This window comes from Canis lupus, chromosome 34 (genome assembly GCF_048164855.1).
Source record: "Canis lupus baileyi chromosome 34, mCanLup2.hap1, whole genome shotgun sequence".
NCBI classification, from domain to species: Eukaryota; Metazoa; Chordata; class Mammalia; order Carnivora; family Canidae; genus Canis; species Canis lupus.
Window position 1 is genome coordinate 19453052 of NC_132871.1, and position 18296 is coordinate 19471347.

Sequence of the window (18296 nt, forward strand, 5' to 3'; positions counted from 1 at the left end):
CTTTATGTCAATATGTGTTCAGTATCCCAGCTCATAAAGTTAATTTTCTCATTAATGAATGTTCTGCTATGGTAGATAAAGGTAAATAGAACATAGACTTTACAAGTTAAATTGAACATAGACTTTAATTACAAGAAATTTTATAAGCAAATTCTGTAAAACAAGGAGCTGTTCATGAAAGCCAAATCATTAAGGAAATATTCAGGAAAGATGTATATAACTTACTGACAATATATTTCAGATAAACAATGTACATTTTTGGAATAAGTATGTTATATGCATATTTTTATCCCAAAATGTGCACAGGGAACTAGAAATAATTTAAATTTAATTGAATGTTATAATTTTTTTATTTGCTAAGTCTGGCAAGCCAACCCTAAGGGAGGGTGGGTAGGAAAGAATTGCCCAATTGGGAACCGCTAGTTTAGGGCTAGATCAAATAAGATAGCATTCTATGATTGTTATTTTAATTATTTTATTATTAGCATATATATTTCTCATAATAATATTCCTATATGTCCCCAACTTTCCTAAAGATGAAAAAGTATATTTTATGTTTTATAATGAAATGAATTAAAAATGTATTTTAAAAGAAAATTTAGTTTTGAAGATTTTAAAATATCAAAATTTTGTTTTATTCTAGCCGGTTGGCAACCCTTGTACTGCTCACTGAAGAATTAAGGTCCTGTCACATTAGAAAATTGTTTAAATTTGTTGCATATATATGTCAATGGTTCCATTTTCAAATGCTAAGAATAATAATGGAAGAGATAAAAGAGCAGTTTGCTTGTTAATTTATTTATTATTTTTATTTTTAAGAGCAGAATATTAAAAAAAAAGCAGAATATTTAAAGTGAGTGTTAACGACTGAATTTAGATTGTATAGAAGTTTTGGACTACTGATTTTGCAGAAACACTTTAAATGGAGATTGTAAGCAAAATAATCATATCTTTTTTAAACTATGCAGACTTATGAAATGGGTTCTGCATTTATAGAGTACATTATTTTTCTTCCAAATTGCTACTTCTGAGCTCAGATAATTATTTTTCAGATAATTCAGAAGAAATACTTTAATCACTTAGCAAAACTGCCCTGTCTAAAATTAGCTTGTTTTTGTCATAGCCTAGTTTCTACACAGTGAGTCAAAAGAAATTATCCCATATTAAACAAGAATATTGGCTGAGAGCAAGAGGAACAAACATTTGCTGTCTTAAGCCAAAGAGATACTTATTGGAAGTTACAGGATCCTGACAGAGTTATCGGAAAGCTTTGAGAAGTTGGATGAGCTGAATGGGAAAATGAGAAGACCAAAGGGAGGACTAGAGGCTGTTTGGCTGACCCAGGTGGCAAAGACTGCTGGACCACTCTGCCACAACCAGATTTTCCCATAGCCATCTAAAGGCTCCAGCACAAAGGAATGCCAACCAGCTCTTCCTTCACTTGGTTTTATTCATTCCAGGGTCAAAATAAAAGGCAAGTGAATCCATCTGGAACAGTTTAAGAGACGTGGCCTTACCCTACTAGCAGGAATGGGAAGGAAAGATTCACCTTAGATTTCCATAGTAAGAGACAGTGCTTCAGTCGCATTACTACTCACAGTGGGAAATCTTCATTTACCCCAGGTAAGAAGGAAAATTGTATGTTGGATAGGAAAAATATATGTATGTGTGTATGTAAGTGTGTGTAGTCCTATATACATACACACATGCATGCACACATCTATAATTTGCTTTGGGGTTAAAAAACAAAGCAAATTGATGTTGGACATGTATGTAGAATCAGACGTAGAATGACTGAATATTTAGAATCAATGCACTATATATGCTTGAAGCAAAAAAAGGCATTTTTACTTCAAATAGTATAATTTTCAAATAGTGTCATCTTATGTTTGAATATAAGTTGCCATCTAAGTAATAGTGGATATCCCCTCCCCACCTAGGTAAAAGATAACTTGTGGTGCTTTTCCAACTTGTGAAATTGTAATTCTACAGTTTAGACCCAACTATGATTTAGACGCAACTATGCCTATTCTCTAATTTCATAAGTTAACTATGAAATAGTGTATTATGAGGAGCTTATATGAATGCAAAAGGTAATGCACTAAAAAGTAGATTGTATTTTTAAAAAGCAGTTAAAATTGAGGACATGGCATTTTGTCTTTTTTGTCATTGAATTCCCGGATCTTACCCAGTACCTGACACAAAACAGTTACTCATATTCTTTACTGGTGCTCCAAGAAAAGAAAAAGCAAGGAGAAAAAAATAATGTGTTTTTATTTCTAGATGATATGATCATCTATTCAGAAAACAAAATTGACAAACTATTAGAAAGGAAAATTAGTTGCTGAATATAAAGTCCCTTGGTAGCAATTACCAACTAGAATGTATATGGTTTTATTTATTTTATATTTTGTAAGATTTTATTTATTTATTCATGAGAGACACAGAGAGAGAGTCAGAGACACAGGCAGAGGGGACTCAATCCTGGCACTCCAGAATCATGCCCTGGGCCAAAGGCAGGCACTAAACTGCTGCGCCACCCAGGGATCCCCTGTATATGGTTTTAAAAATAGGATGTCATTTATAATAGCAACATAAAGCTATGAAGTATATAATATATCTAGAAATACACAAACTCTTATGTAGATAAGATTATCTACCTCATTAGAGAATCATTCTATGCTTTTGGATGGGAAGACAATACTGTAAATATATAAATTCTTCATAAATACAAGTTTCAGTTGGCTTTTTGTAGAAATAGATCAAACAGAAAAATGAATGATCATTTGTAGATAAGTTGACCTTAAGAGAAAAAGGACTTGTCTCAATATGTACTAAGACATACTATAAGAAATCTTGGTGGGAGGAGAGGTGGAGAAGGCTATTTTAAGCAATATTTTCAGAGCACTACAATAAGACAAAGGTACGTGTTCAATAAAGAAAAGATACTACTGAGAAAGTTAATGACAGAATAGAAGTTACTTGAAATTCTGAAACTGAGATATTAAAATCCAATATATCAAAAAAATCTAATATATCCAAGGAACACCTACTTATCAACCATAAAAGACAAAAATCACAACAGAAAAATTGGAAAAAGGGTAAGAACAAAGAATTTACATGAGAAGAAACTCAGAGAGCTAATAGGCATACAAGGAGTGCTCAGCATTATTGTAGACCAGAGCAATGCGAATTCAACAGAAATAGGTGATTTTTGATCTCTAGATCTTGTAAAAGAAAAAAATTTTGAGAGAAATCCTCCTTGGGAAGATGATATTGTAAATGTACAAGTGAATAATGCCAAGGATTGGTGAGGATGTAGAGATGTAGAACCTTCACGTACTCTGGTGGAAGAATAGAAAAGTAAAGTCATTCTGGAGAGGAATGTGGCACTGCTTAGTTCAATTAAATATATATGTACCCTAGGATCCAGGAGTTAGCTCCCAGGAAACAATTTCCCAGTAATTCTTATATAGCTCCATAAAGGGACACATGCAGAGTTGTTCAGGACTGTTATTTTGTGCTGGTGACAAGTGAGTTTACTGAGAAAGGAGGAGCCTTAACAATGTATTCACATGGTTAGCTATTTTGGTAAGATTTACAAAAGTAAGATGTCTTAACTATTACCATAATTTCCCTCTTATTATGTAGTGTTAAGAGTTTGGCTACGGGCATATCTGGTTTGCAGCAAAGTGGAGTTCAGTTGGAGATACATTTAACGGGGATTCAGTGGGATGTATTTATGTGGTTTGTAGTCACTTTCATGTACATTTATCATCCACATTCTTAGAAAAACACTAAGTATATAGAACAGATGCCATGCACAGGATTTCCTTTAATCTTGATGGAGAAGAAAGAAACTCTCTTCCCAGTATCTGAAACTGTGATTACTTGGTATTTTTCAATAGTTGCATTTTTTTCTTATTGCATTTTCTTACTGCATTTTATAGACATATTTAAACACAAATTCCAAACTTGGAATTTTCTTTTATGTACCCTGCCTGTTACAAAGCTTTCCAAGCTACACAAATTAGGTACAATGAAATTCTAAGATAGACCTTTAAAGATTTTGTTGAGAAAACCAAATATCAATGAAGTACAAGACTTAATCATGAATGTGATAAAGCAAAAAATGACAGTTTAGCTCCAGTTTGGAAAGTGTATAAAAGTATTTTAAGTTTAAAATTGCAAATTACAAATTATTGAACATACTATATATATATATTACACATAGAAAAAGCACTTTTTTGTTATCTTTAACTTTTTTGTATTAAAATACTGAGAGAATTCAGATACAAGATTAGTGGTATATAAAAAAGTATAAAAAGCAAGGAAATGAATAAATTATATTAACATTGAGCAATGAAATATAACAAAATGTTTTGTTATCTCAGAAGCAAAAGTGAGAAATAGTATTTCACTAAAAGGAAGAAGGGTATTTCTTAAAGACGTATTAAATAGATTCTTGGTGTTTGGTAATCCGGTTAAAGAAGAGTGAATCATATAAATATGTTGAGGAAAAAAGATTTAAATTTGATGTTGGTTTGCCATGAAATATCCAATGCATGAGATAACACAGAACTCATTATACATCACTATATTGAGGACATTGATGACAAAGTGGTTAGAAAGTAGTTAATTCAAAGTATTTAAGATAAACCATTGGACTAGGATATTTGAAATCCTGTTATTTTATAGCTCATCTATGAAAGGAACTAAATGGAGGCATTCGCAAATTTGACAGTATTTTTAAAAATTTATATGCTTTTACCAATAATGAGTTGTAGAGATCAAAGAACTTTGCCCAACTATCAGTAATTAATACATACACATTCCTATATTTCAACTAGTTATGTTAAAGGAAAGATAAGTGTGCCTCTATTCCCTGTATTTACAAAACCCGTTGCCCTATGAAGAGATAACCAGAGCATGAAGCCAAACATGGAGAAAAAGTATTAAGTGTGCTAGGGAGTTAAATTTTGGAACTTGTGGTGTTTGTGATATTGGTTAGTTTTTTTAAAAAATGGAAATCCATTTAATTTCTGAACTCACTTTTAATAAATATGCATTTTTATATCTAGCTTTTTTTGTAATATGCATTTTGTTCTCAATCCCCCCCCCCCCCCCCCGTAAAAAGTTGCGTAAGCTATGGGCCATATGGATCTGTCTCTCGGTTTCGGGAAGGATGGGGGGGAGGTCTAGATGGCACCCAAGTGTTCTAAGAGCAAAGAGGCAGCATATCTGATAATATATGTTGGAACATTATGCAGTAGTTAGAAATACAGATTAGAATTATTTATAGTAACATGGATAGATCTTTAAAACCATAGTGCTTAGTTATAAAAATAAAATGAGTCATATGACATGAAATTTATGTAAATTTAAGATATAACATCCAAGATAATATTCAATTTTTAAGAAAACATAGTGCAAAGATGTATAGTAAACTATACTAGGATGCTTGCCTTACAATGAGAATGAGAAGATGCTAAAGTAGCAGGGAATGGAATGCGGCTGATGAAGGAAAAGAATAATAATTATGATAGGCTTCGTATGGCCAATGATGATAATTGTCTGTGCTCTGGGGAGTTTAACTCCAAACCTGAGGTAAAAAAAAAATGATAGGATGAAGGAACTTTGGTTGATATTATCTACAATATAGTTAAATCATGATTTAATCTCTACAAGCTATGTGCAAACATTTTAAATCTTAAATTACACTAGTTTAGATAAATCTAGGAATGGAATGTAAACAGTTTGTGAAGTTATACATTTCAAATTCCATGGAAGTACAAAGACAAAGATAATTTTTTTATTGTTTAGAAAAGCTGAGAGTGGTGAAGACAAGAAAGCAGGGATAAACCTAGAAGATGACAAAGACAGCTTCCGGACCACACCAAGCAGTTAGTTAATAAATAATCTTATGAATGAAGAGTGTCAAGAGAGAGGATTTATCAAGGATGTGAGTCATAGTACAGCTCAGCTGGCTTCTACTCATCTTCTCTCTCTGACCTAAATCTTCCCTCCGAAGCCCAAGTCTGATGCCGTTCTTGTATATTGTCATTACTTTTGAATGATAGGGGGATTGCATTTGTTTATTTGACTTTATTTCCCAATAGACCAGGGGTCCCAGAGGACAAGCACCAAGGCTGCCTAATTTGTATTTTTGTCCCCAGCACCTGGCATAGTGTCTGGCACTTAGTAATCATTTTTAAAATATTTGTTGAGGAGTCGATTAAGTAGAATTAGTATTAAAAGGATGTTAGCATCACATGATTTCACACATATAGCAGTCATTATTTGTACCTTCTACTGAGGGATGATCTTAAAATTAGGATTACCTTCATTTTGATTTAGTAATTTGAAAGTAATAATATTTAGGTCTTGTTTTACTCTTTTATAGCTTAATAAAGAGAAATTTACAAGCATATTCCATTAATACTGCTAGCAATTAATATGATGGCATTTAAAAATAAATTTTAGGGATGCCTGGGTGGCTCAGCAGTTGAGCGTTTGCCTTCGGCTCAGGGTGTGATCCCGGAGTCCCAGGATCGAGTCCCACATCGGGCTCCCTGCATGGAGCCTGCTCCTCCCTCTGCCTGTGTCTCTGCCTCTCTCTGTGTGTCTCTCATGAATAAATAAAATCTTTAAAAAATAAAAATACATTTTAATACACATAGTAGTATTACAATAATTCAACTGATTATTTCAGTTATTATTTCAACTGGTTGTTTAAAAATTATTCTCTAATTTTCAGTTAGTGAAGGATCTTTCAAAATAAGACTACTTGGGAAAAAAAGTAATATCTTACAATGGTATACTCTAAGAGTCTTCATGGACAGTATTTTCTACCAAAGAGAAAAATTCCATCTGCTTTTTAAAAAAGTCTGAGAACAATGCCTTCTTAATAAAACCAGTCAAATATTGTAGACAAAATAATTGAAAATCAAATAAGATTAAAGAAAATCTAGTTTGTATATACAAATTGATGAATTTAAGAAAATATACAAGCTGGAATTCATTTATGCATTTTATCCTACATAGTCGTAAAATCCATAAGATATCATTAATGCTTTGTATAGTCCTTGTTCTCTTTTGTCGAGTAAATTTTTTTTATATACACAGACACACCCATTCTGATACTCCTTTCTTTCTGTGCTTCCATTCTTCTGCTTTTAGGATCTTTTCATTCTGCCTAAAATGTTTCTTTAATGTATATTTAGTGCAGTGATGAATTCTCTGTTTGCCTTTTCTGAAAATTTTTTTTTAATTTCACATTTGTCTTTTTAAACTTTTCATGAGATACAGTATACTTATATAAAAATACATATATCCTAAATATGTAGTCCAATGAATGCTCCAAACTAAACAAACCGTGCAAGCAGCACTGGGATAAAAACATAGAGTTCCCTCACTCTAGAAGGATATTTTACTCCCTTTAGTATTCTGAATTTTCAGACTATCATCAGAATAATATATGTAATATATTATCATCAGACTATATTATCATTTTGTCAGAAAATTGTCAAGTGGCATGTGTACATTCTTCCAAGCACAATTACAAGCTAAGGATACTCAGCTCCTTAGGATTTCATAATTTTAGAAGTTCCTAGAGACATCTAATTCTAATAGTTAAGTAAAGGTATTTATGGGCTGTAGTTAAAGGGTGACACAGATAAGCGCACCTGGCCCACTTTGTCAGGGAAAGCCCGTTAATTCTATGAGAAATAACTGAGTTAGCAGGGCTTGGGGGCTTGGGGACAGTTACCTGGGTTCAGATAAGCTTTCTAGAGAAATGGACTGGATAAATTTATCATGAAGATATGCACTTAATTGATAAGGTTGTACTATATTTAACTGTTTACTTCTGATGACATTGTAAGAAACTATATAAAGTTAAAAGCAAATGGAGATATTATATTGAGGAAATAAGAGTGTGTGTAGATGCATAAAGGCTGTCTTAATTCCAGTCTCTTTACTGCCTACTTAAATGTAAAAATTTTGGTTAATTTTGAAATTTCAGGTAACAGAGCAAATAATATGTCCATCACCTAAATTCTTGAGTATGATGGATTATAATCATTGGTTTTACCGCACCTACACTGGGCAAAGGGTAAGGTAAAATGTTAGTGGTAGAACAGTCAGCAATTCGAAAATTGATAGTTTTCTAAAATGATAAACTGATATTCACAAAGTATTGGAGGGTTTCCCAAAATCAGAGCTAAAAATTGTGTATTTATTTTGACCAAAATAAGACAAATTTCAAGACAGCCCTTTTATTGCAGATTAAATACAGTGCCAAGCAGTATTTGGATATGATTCATGGTGCTTCCAGCCTTTAGCCCAAAGTTGGGAATCTTGTTTTTGAGGTTCCCCAGCTCTGCAACTCACTAGGATGCCGTTTAATCAAGATACAGGATTTCCCAACACTAGTATGTCACTACGACTAAATCCTAAGATTTTTTTCTTAAAGATTTGTTTATTTATTTTAGGCAGAGAGAGAGAGAGAGAGAGAGAGAGAGAGAGAGAGAGAAAACATGCATGGGGGAGGGGCAGAGGGAGAGGGAGAGAGAAATCTCCAGCAAACTCTCCACTAAGTGCAGAGATGGACATGGGGCTTGATCCCAGGACCCTGAGATCATGACCGGAGCTGAAATCAAGAGGGGAATGTTTAACTGACTGCACCACCCAGGAGCCCCAAATCCTAAGAATTTAAGATTTAAGGTTTAAGTTCTATTTATGTTTATTTTAGTACTTCTGTGCAGCCATAAAATCTGTCTTTCAGAAAAGCAGATGGTAACTGGGGCATACCTTGATAAAGAATTATGATCAAGACAATTAGTTTCGGGGCACCTGGGTGGCTCAGTAGTTGAGCATCTGCCTTTGGCTCGGGTTGTGATGACAGGGTCCTGGGATCCAGTCCCGCATTGGGCTCCCCAGAGGGAGCCTCTTCTCCCTCTCCCTGTGTCTCTGCCTCTCACTCTGTGATTCTCATGAATAAATAAATACATAATCTTAAAAAAATACAATTAGTTTCATATGCTCCCTTAAAAAGATGTATTACAAAGCAGAACCAGGATTTTAGATCCTATTTGGTAAGTTCTCCTAGGATCTCTCAAAACAAGATGTGTATATATATCTAGACTGGTCCAGAACAGTCCCAGATTATACCTGTTATCTTGGTGTCCAATGTGATGTAGCATTTATTCTTGACAAAAAAAAATCTTGTTTCGCAATGTAAATGCTAGGGTCATCCTGCTAAGGATAGAACCAGACTGTCAAGTGTATTTTCATAGCCAAGGTCTATCTCTCTCTGATTTCCTCCAGTGATACTGTCAAGTGTTCAAATCTCAGTAAAATGAAAAACTATTGAGAGATTTTTTTTTAATTACAATTCAGAGAGCAGATAGGAGTGGACTCTAAACCTGGTTTAATGATTATCTTTTCCCTATATTCTCTAGATTGAGTTTTCTAAAGCAGTGTTCATTTTCTTATGCAATTAGCTGAGCAACTGGATGACTAAAGGGCATTTCCTCTTGTCGTCAGATGTGTCAGCTTTATCTTCCTTGTTGTTAACATAGAGGATTTGTATGATCTTGATATTCTTCTGCACTGAGGCTGGAAAGACTCATTCTGGAAGTTTTTCAGTTCTCATGGAAGAGAGTACAGATCGTAATAGTTTGTATTGGAAGTGAACATTGCCTCTTCCATCTCTCCTGATGATGTCATTCTTTTTTATCATGGCATTTTAGATTTTAGTAATGGAAAAATTGTGACATATTGTCATTGAATTAATAGGAGTTTTTAAAATGCCAGGTGACCAAAGCGGCCTTTATGGATATCGGAAATGGTTAGATATACCCCTGGCAGCCATAGTGGAGTCATCTGTTGCCTTGTTTTGGTCATGTTATCAAGTGTTCACACATCAGTAAAAGGAGAATTTCTGAGTCAATTGCTTTCTTTCATTTCAGTGTTACACCGCAGTTCTTAAAGTAACACAAAAATCAAAACAGAACCTTTGTATGTTAAAAGAATCATGAAGATTAATACATAATAAAGTATTAATTTAACAACTTAAAAAATAGTTTTTGTGTTTAACACTACCAGGTAAGTTAAATTACCATTTTTCTAAAAGGGAATGCACACAGAATCCCTTGCAGATTTATTTTTTGGCCTACTTAGTCATAATGACTCTCAAGTATAATTAGGACTCAGACATTGTGACTCCAGTCTATTTCTATGTTTTTAAGTTGTAAGCTCATTCCTTACCCAAGAGAACACATTTATAGAAAATTATCCTCTCAAGCATAATAACTTTAAAAAGTTGATCAGCATTTCTAATGAACCTCTTATTGATCAAAGTGTTGTTATTTTGTACTGTGTAAAATATTTTTATATATTAATTATAACCCATTTTAATTAGACTGTTAATCACTTAGGTACATTATAAATAATGGCAATATATTTACTTCAAATTTGCTGGAATGTTGTTAACTTTACGTATATTAGTATAATTCTATATCTGTGATATCTATTTTTACATGTACCTTTTATCTTGAAATAGATTTATGGAATAATGGTGCAGACAGTATGGAAAGTTCTGAAGGAGTCCCTACCCAGTTCCCCTGTATTAAGACATACATTAGTATGGTGCAGTTGTCACAAGTAATAAAACCATAATGATACATTATTATTATTAACTAATGTCCTTAATGCAGATTTCCTCAGTTTTTCCTCACTCTCCTTTTTTTTTTTTCTACTCCAAGATTACATCCAGGATACCACATTGCATTTAACCATCATTATCTCCTTAGGCATAATTAGGATGAGGCAATTTCTCAGACTTCCCTTGTTTTTGATGACCTTGACAATTTGAAGTAACGTTGGTCAAGGTATTTTGTAGAATGTCCCTGAATTGGAATTTTTCTGATTTTTTTTATCATTAGATCAAAATTAGGGGTTTTGGGGAGAAAGGCTATACAAAGAAAGTACAATTCTCATCATATCAAGGGAACATATTATTGTTGAACATATACTGAGCCTGGGTGGCTTAATTGGTTAAGTGTCCCACTCTTGATTTTGGCTCAGGTCATGATTTCAGAGTCTTGAGATCAAGCCCTGGGTTGGGCTCCATGCTCAGCCCAGAGTCTGCTTAGTATTCTCTCTCTCCCTCTTCCTCTGCCCCTACCGCCCCCCCACTCATGCGTGCTCAATAAATAAATAAATAAATAAATAAATAAATAAATAAATAAATTTTAAAAATCTTTAAAAAGAAAAGGGAACATATTATCAACATGAGTTATCACTGCTGATGTTAGCTATGATTTATTTTACAGTGCTTTTGAAAAATGCTCATGTATAGATTCTGTGGTACCTTGAGAATACTTTAAAAATTAATAGTACTCCAGCCAAGATTTTACCTATGGGAAAATATCACTCTTTATTTCCAGAGAAGTGACATTTTCAAAGCAGTTTTTCATTTGACAACAGTCAGCATCAATAAAATATTCTATTTTACTTATTTTTACATTGGTCCACTGTCTTAAATAATTTAGATAGGACCTAATTTGATTCAGATTTTGACAGCTCTTAATGGTTTATTGAACCAATTTTAATTTTATATCCATAGAATTTAAGTTATCTATAGGTGAGAGACTCTGAGAGAAATCAAAAGAGTCTGAGATTATGATAGAGTCATATATATGTAATTATTCTACTTAAAATGTGGAAATATCCTATCTTAATCTCTCTAATCACAGTTACACAAGAAATTAAAATATTACTTGCTTTCTATAAGAAATGTTGAAAGTTCTCAATTTACTGCTAAAACAATTCTATGGGAAATATTTTTAAGAGAATAATTAATCCCATTCTTTAAATGTAGATTTCATATGTAAGACAAAGTATGCCAATAATAATCATTACCAAAGCATAATTCATATTGCAAAAGTATATGGACATAATACATATCCTATCTGAACCACAATGGAGTTGACACTGTGACATTAATGAATCAACTGGGGACTGCAATTTAGTGTTCCAGTATTAGGTACCTGCCATGGAGCCAAGAAGGTAATAGAGGCCACTGGGACCTTTGCCAGCATAAGATAATGGGCACAGCCCACATTTTCTCCTTTCAGTCATTTACGTAAGAATTGCTTTTGGGGTTCACTAAAGTGATTTCTGGGAGATTCCCAATTTGGTTTCTAAGTATGTAGGGGAACCCAGTCTCTCTCCCAGGGGCTGTCCCTATGTAGAAAATTTCATAGGACCCTGAGGACTAATGGAATCCCCGAAAGCAGCTTCCTGGAAGCTGCTCTTGATATTTGATTCCAGGAAGATAGTTTCCAGAGCAATAGTCTGTTCTGAGTCATAGCAGGCATCCAGAGACCCTAAAACTCTAGAGACATTACCTGTGATATTTCTTGCTTGAAAGAAGGGATCATTCTTGTAGTCTGATTCCATTAAGGATATTTAAATGCTTCTTAGAAGATGAACCAAGTAGAAGAATTCATTTCCTTTTGAGCTTGTTCAGAAATACCAATTCAATTAAAGAAAAAAAATCTTACTCATATGTCTATTGAGCCCATAACTGGTCTAATTAAAAAAATATTTTCAAGTTTTCATATAAAGTTCAAGGCAACAAAAATAAATTAATGGGAATTTCATCAAATAAAGGAAATGCAGCAGCAATCCAAACCTCTGAGTGATCGGTATTTATCCTAGGGCTATGTCTAACATTATATTTTACAAAGTAACTGGTTTTAAATGGTCCAATGATCTTAGGCTCAGAGTGGGTACATAAGTTCGACATCCAAGGTCACATACATAGCTAGTAAATGGTAAATCCAAGATTTAAACTCCAGGCTTTCTACCTCTAGAACTTACACTTGAATCATTATTCTAGACCAAAACTCTGCTTGTATTATATTAGAATTCTATGGGAATATATATATATATATATATATGAAATATGTTTCATGTTTAAGAGGCTAGTAATTCCTATAAACTGAATTATCCTCAAGATTAATGGAATTAATAGATCTTAATTATAGATGCATGATGAAATTGTTCAAAACAAGGAATTCAGATGGAAGGACAAGTTAATATTATTAACAAAACTACTTTTTTCAGGATAACAATTTGCAAAACTCTCTTCTAAGTACTTTACACATACTTAACCATCCCAGTCCTAGCCACTCTTTGAGGCAGTGATATTAATAAAATACCATTTTTCAAAGTAGGAAACTGAAATTCAAAAAAGTTAAGTCATCTGAACAGGGTCAATAGCTATAAAAGGTAGAACAGGGATTGTGATGTTCAGGTCAAGATGATTATTTATCTGTGAGCTACTGGAACCAGTTTGCATTTTTCGTATTGAATACCAATGTACTTCATGGTGTACGTTAACTATTCCTGAAGGATTTCATCTACTTTACATTTTGGAAATTAAGCCATATTCCCAATGTCTTGCAGAAACTCAAATTTAAAAAGAAACTAGAAACTCATTTTTAAAAAGTGTATACAGGGATCCCTGGGTGGCGCAGCGGTTTGGCACTTGCCTTTGGCCCAGGGCGCGATCCTGGAGACCCGGGATCGAATCCCACATCGGGCTCCCGGTGCATGGAGCCTGCTTCTCCCTCTGCCTGTGTCTCTGCCTCTCTCTCTGTGATGACTATCATAAATTAAAAATAATAATAATAATAATAAAAATAAAAAATAAAAAAATAAAAAGTGTATACATTCCTAAATAATATTCATAAAGTAATGAATACATACCTTTCATTCTTATGTTGATAAAATAAACATGTTTCTTTTAATATCTTTTTCTTTTTTGTAGTGTTGTCATTTATTCCTGAAAAAAATTGAGGTATAACTGGCATGTAATATGTAACTTTCAGGTGTATAACAGAATGATTTGGTATCTGTATACACTGTGAAATGATCACTACAATAAGTAGTTACCATCTGACATCATACATAGTTAAATTTTTTTCTTTTTTCTTCTTCTGTTGAGGACTTTGAAGGTTTACTCTCAGCAACTTTCAAATATTCAATACAGTATTATTGACTATAGGCACCACGGAAGATTGACTTTTAAAAAAATACTTAAAAAAACTAGATGCAGCTCTTAGTTATTTTACAGTTTTACAGGGTTTTTTTTTCTTTTTTTCTTTTTCTTTCTTTCTTTTCTTTTTTTTTTTTGTCATTGTTATTTTTGAAAGACATTTTATTATCAGTGTTCCATTCCGTCTACTCAAGGCACTGGATGAGATGGCAGCTCAAGCAGAGAAGCTGGAGACAAACCCCACCCTCCTGGGAGGGCCAGAAGTGCCTGGTGACCTCAGGGGGCCACGCTGGAGGGCTCTGGGGAGCAGATGGGAGGGCACTCCAGCCAGCCCGCACGGGCCCTGACTCACTGGGAGAAGGTCCTTCCCTCCCACCCTCAGAGGCCCAATTTTTGTTAGCAGCAAGTTATCTGAGGTCACATAAGAGCTGACCAGTTTGAAGGATGAGTGAGTGTTAAGGGCATTCTAGCAAGGAGTATCCCATGCCTCAAAGGAAAGTAGAGAGAATAAAGGATATAAAAATGGGGTTTCCAGGCCTAATAGGGATAAAGGAATGTGAGCAACATGAGTGATGCTTAAAATGTTGAGAAATAATTTTAAAAAAAATAAAAATAAATGTTGAGAATTAAAACTAAAAATTAACATGATGACGAATTTGCTTTGCTCTTTCATTGTCTTGGATTTTAGAGCTGTGACTATACTAAGGGACAGAGGATATTTTTGTTAATCTCACATCCCTTGGTTTATCATCTTCCTTCAGTGCTTCAGTGTCGTTTCTCATTATTCTTTGTGTTTCTTCATTCCACTTTTCTTTCTTTAACTGAGGCTAACAGATTCAGAGTTCAAATATGTGGTGCTTTTCTCTTTTTAAAATTTTTTTATTTAAATTCAATTTAGTTAACATAGAATGTATCATTAGTTTCAGGGGTAGGATTTAGGGATTCATCAGTTGTATATAATACCTACTGCTCATTCCATCACATACCCTCCTTAATCCCCATCACTTAGTTTCTCCATCCCTCCTCACTTCCCCTACAGCAACCCTTAGTTTGTTTCCTAGAGTTAAGTGTCTCTTACGGTTTTTCCTTCCCTTCCCTTATGTTCTTCTGTTTTGTTTCTTTAATTCCCCCCCCTCTCCCTTTTGCATTAAGGCCTTTGTAGGGAGAAGGATGGGCCCATCCCTGGTGTTCTCTCCAGCCCTTTTCACCTACTGGTAGGATTCCATTCCCTTTCTGTCCCAACAAAGGAACACGGCAGGCTGGGCCTGCTCTGGGATATTTGCAGACAGTGGGGCTCCCCAGGAGGGTGACATCCCTCCAGCTGAGTTCCAGAGAGAGGCCTCTGCCCATTTCTCTGGTAGAAAACAAGGGTTTCCTCAGATGGAAAAAAAAAGTATGCCCATTCGATAGGAACTCCGATGAAGAAAAAAAAATCATATGAGAATTTCATATTTCACTTAGCATAATACACTCTAGCTCCATCCACATGGTTGCCAACAGCAAGATTTCATTATTTTTGATGGCTGAGTAATATTCCCGTGTGTGTGTGTGTGTTGCTTTTCTTGAATGGAGTTTATGTTTATCCTTTCAATTTTAAAATGGAAATTTTAAACTTTGATGTTTTACATTCTTACTCTTCAAATAAAACAAAATCCAAAAAGTTTTTGTGCGCCTTAAATTAAATTTGCTTTCTCTTATTAAGTAATAAAACCTGGTTACTAAGTTGTATTCATCAGATGTTTTCACTTTAGTGCATTTGTTGGTTTGAAGTGGTTCTTAAAAGGAGGTTCATATCAATCATTTATGTTTTTTAAAAAGTAGAAAAGTGGGACGCCTGGATGGCTCAGCGGTTGAGCATCTGCCTTTGGCTCAGAGCATGATCCTCGGAGTTCCAGGATCGAGTCCCATGTCGGGCTCCCTGCATGGAGCCTGCTTCTCCCTCTGCCTGTGTCTCTGCCTTTACGTCTCTCACAAATAAATAAATAAAAAATATTTTTTAAAAAGTAGAAAAGCTTAGATCCTCCCACTAGAAGTTTGTTTCAGCAAAATTATTTGGGTAAGCCCTGACAGCTGCTTTTTTTTTTAAGTTACATGGTTGATTCTTTTATACATTGTGGTTTAGAATCACAGTGGAGTATACCTTTACTTTGACATATGCATTTCAGGCAGCAATAGGGACAAGCTGCCTTCTTACTATTACCTAACATAAGTGAAAAGAGCTTTTAAAACATAGTCGTTAAGAAAATAGTAGGAAATAATACTTATTAATTCCATACTACGGGTTCTTGGTATAACATAATACCGATTTCTAAACCTAATTATGGAAGAATTGGCATCAGATTCAGTGATACTTGATATTATTGAAAATCACACATCTAGCAAGCCAGCCATAGGTGGCACCTAAAAAAGCATTCCATATTCATTTAAGAGAGAAAGTAGAAGACACATTCCTTACCCTGTGGGATTTTGCAGTGTGACATATTAAGACTTTGAAAGAGTTATTAACAAAATAAATTTCAAATTATTTCATTTACCCGATTATATAAATAATGGGTCTAATACAGAGATTTCTTTTTCAAAACCTTGTCTTTATTATTGGAGTACTAAATTTTCACTAGAATGATCTTTTTAATTGAACCTCTTCCATGCTTTTCAGCCAGGTGACTCTTGAATAAGTTTCCTATATCATTTCTTGTATTTTCTTTCTTCCATTTGCTGCTCCCTTTTTTGAAACTGATGCTAGGACTTCCTAAATAATTCCACATCTAAATTTTGTTTTGAGTTTTCCCTTGTTCTACTGTATTGACACAAATCTAAAGTACAGAACACTGAATTTTTTTCATATATATGTACCTGTGTGACCATCACACAGATCAGCTCTCACACACCTGAGAATTCTCACTTGTACCCCTCCTGGTGAAGTACCTGTGGAAAATAACTAAAATTCTGATGTCTTTTTAGCAAATACTTTATTGAAATTTTTATTTTGATGATTATGCCTCCAGTTACCAAGAATTTTTATTGTTTTCAGTTCCTTTTTTTCTAATAACCTGTTCTTTTCACTAGGAGCTTATCTTCTCAAACTTCTCTGAAAATACTAATTTTAACCTCTTATTTATTACCCTATGTTTGCTAAATGTTTCCTTTCTTCTAGAGTTAGGAGTATGGTCTGTTCATCTCAGTCTTTCAATTTTATATTTGATAGGCCTTGATTACCAATTCATCCTTAATTATCTATTAATATTTATGAATGAAAGACTATGTTGCTGTTTAGGGTTGCTTCTGTCTTTGTGTAGGTCTGTTTCCCAAACAAATCCTGCCTTGTTGGGGGAATACCTGCAAGCTTTGTGTATGTGGCTGTGTGGTGTGTATATGTCTGGTAGGCTAAATTTTAGGATATGGGTAAGGAAAAGGCAAGAAGAGTCCACCTTCAGAGAAAATCCTAAGTAATCTACCAAAATATCAGGGGTAATAAGAGTAAATTTAGCAAAGCCACGGGATACTAAACTAGGTTCAATTTTACCATTTTTGCATCAAACAATTGTTCCATTGTTATTCAAAACAGTGTTTCCAAACTGTCTTCTGAAAAACGCAGGAGAAATTAACATGTGAAATACAAAGAGTTCTGTACCAGTTTGAGGTTACCCTTAGGAAATGAGTGAGGAGTGAAGATAATTGAGTTGAGAATGGTGAGGGGGCTTCAACTATAACTGAATATTTTTATTTCTTCAAAAAACAAAAAGTTAAAGATCCAAAACAAATATGGGAAACTGTTAAAGTTTGTTAAATCTAGTATTTCCTATACTTTCTGTGTGTTTGAAATATTTCATAATTTATCATTTCTAACATCATCAAAATAAAAAAGGAACCACTAAAAAAAGAGTTCTATGATCTAGCAGAGTCAAAGTCGGCCATATATCAACTCTATCAAACTCTTAAATGTAAAAAGTCTCTGATAGTTTAGTGGCAGAGAAATTTGCTTGTTTTCTACTCCAGTATCTTCCAAATTTAGCCCCAGAACTCTTTTATGGCGTATTATTTCATATTGCATGGGCCAGCATTCACAGATACTAGTTTTTTATATGCTGCTTTGTAATTTGTACCCAATTACTTATCAAAATAATTTGAGGAATTATTCAGTGGAAAATTATATTTAAAATAGAAATAGAAATAAAAATTTAAAAACATGAGAAAAAGGTAGTAAATTAAAAAAAGAAAATCAACAAAG

The 18296-nt window shown here is 33.9% G+C and overlaps 1 protein-coding gene across 3 annotated transcripts in view; it reads left to right on the forward strand.

Moving 5' to 3' along the window:
* The window catches only part of SCN9A (sodium voltage-gated channel alpha subunit 9), a 159817-nt gene that overhangs the window by 41927 nt on the left and 99594 nt on the right, over positions 1–18296 (forward strand). Inside the window, exon 1 of one of the 3 annotated variants that reach the window (XM_072810933.1) lies at positions 598–1623. The exons of the other annotated variants lie outside the window; for them this stretch is intronic. The gene's annotated coding sequence lies outside the window, so the exon portion shown is untranslated. Of the gene's footprint in view, positions 1–597; positions 1624–18296 lie in introns of those variants that run through there. 3 annotated transcript variants of the gene reach the window in all.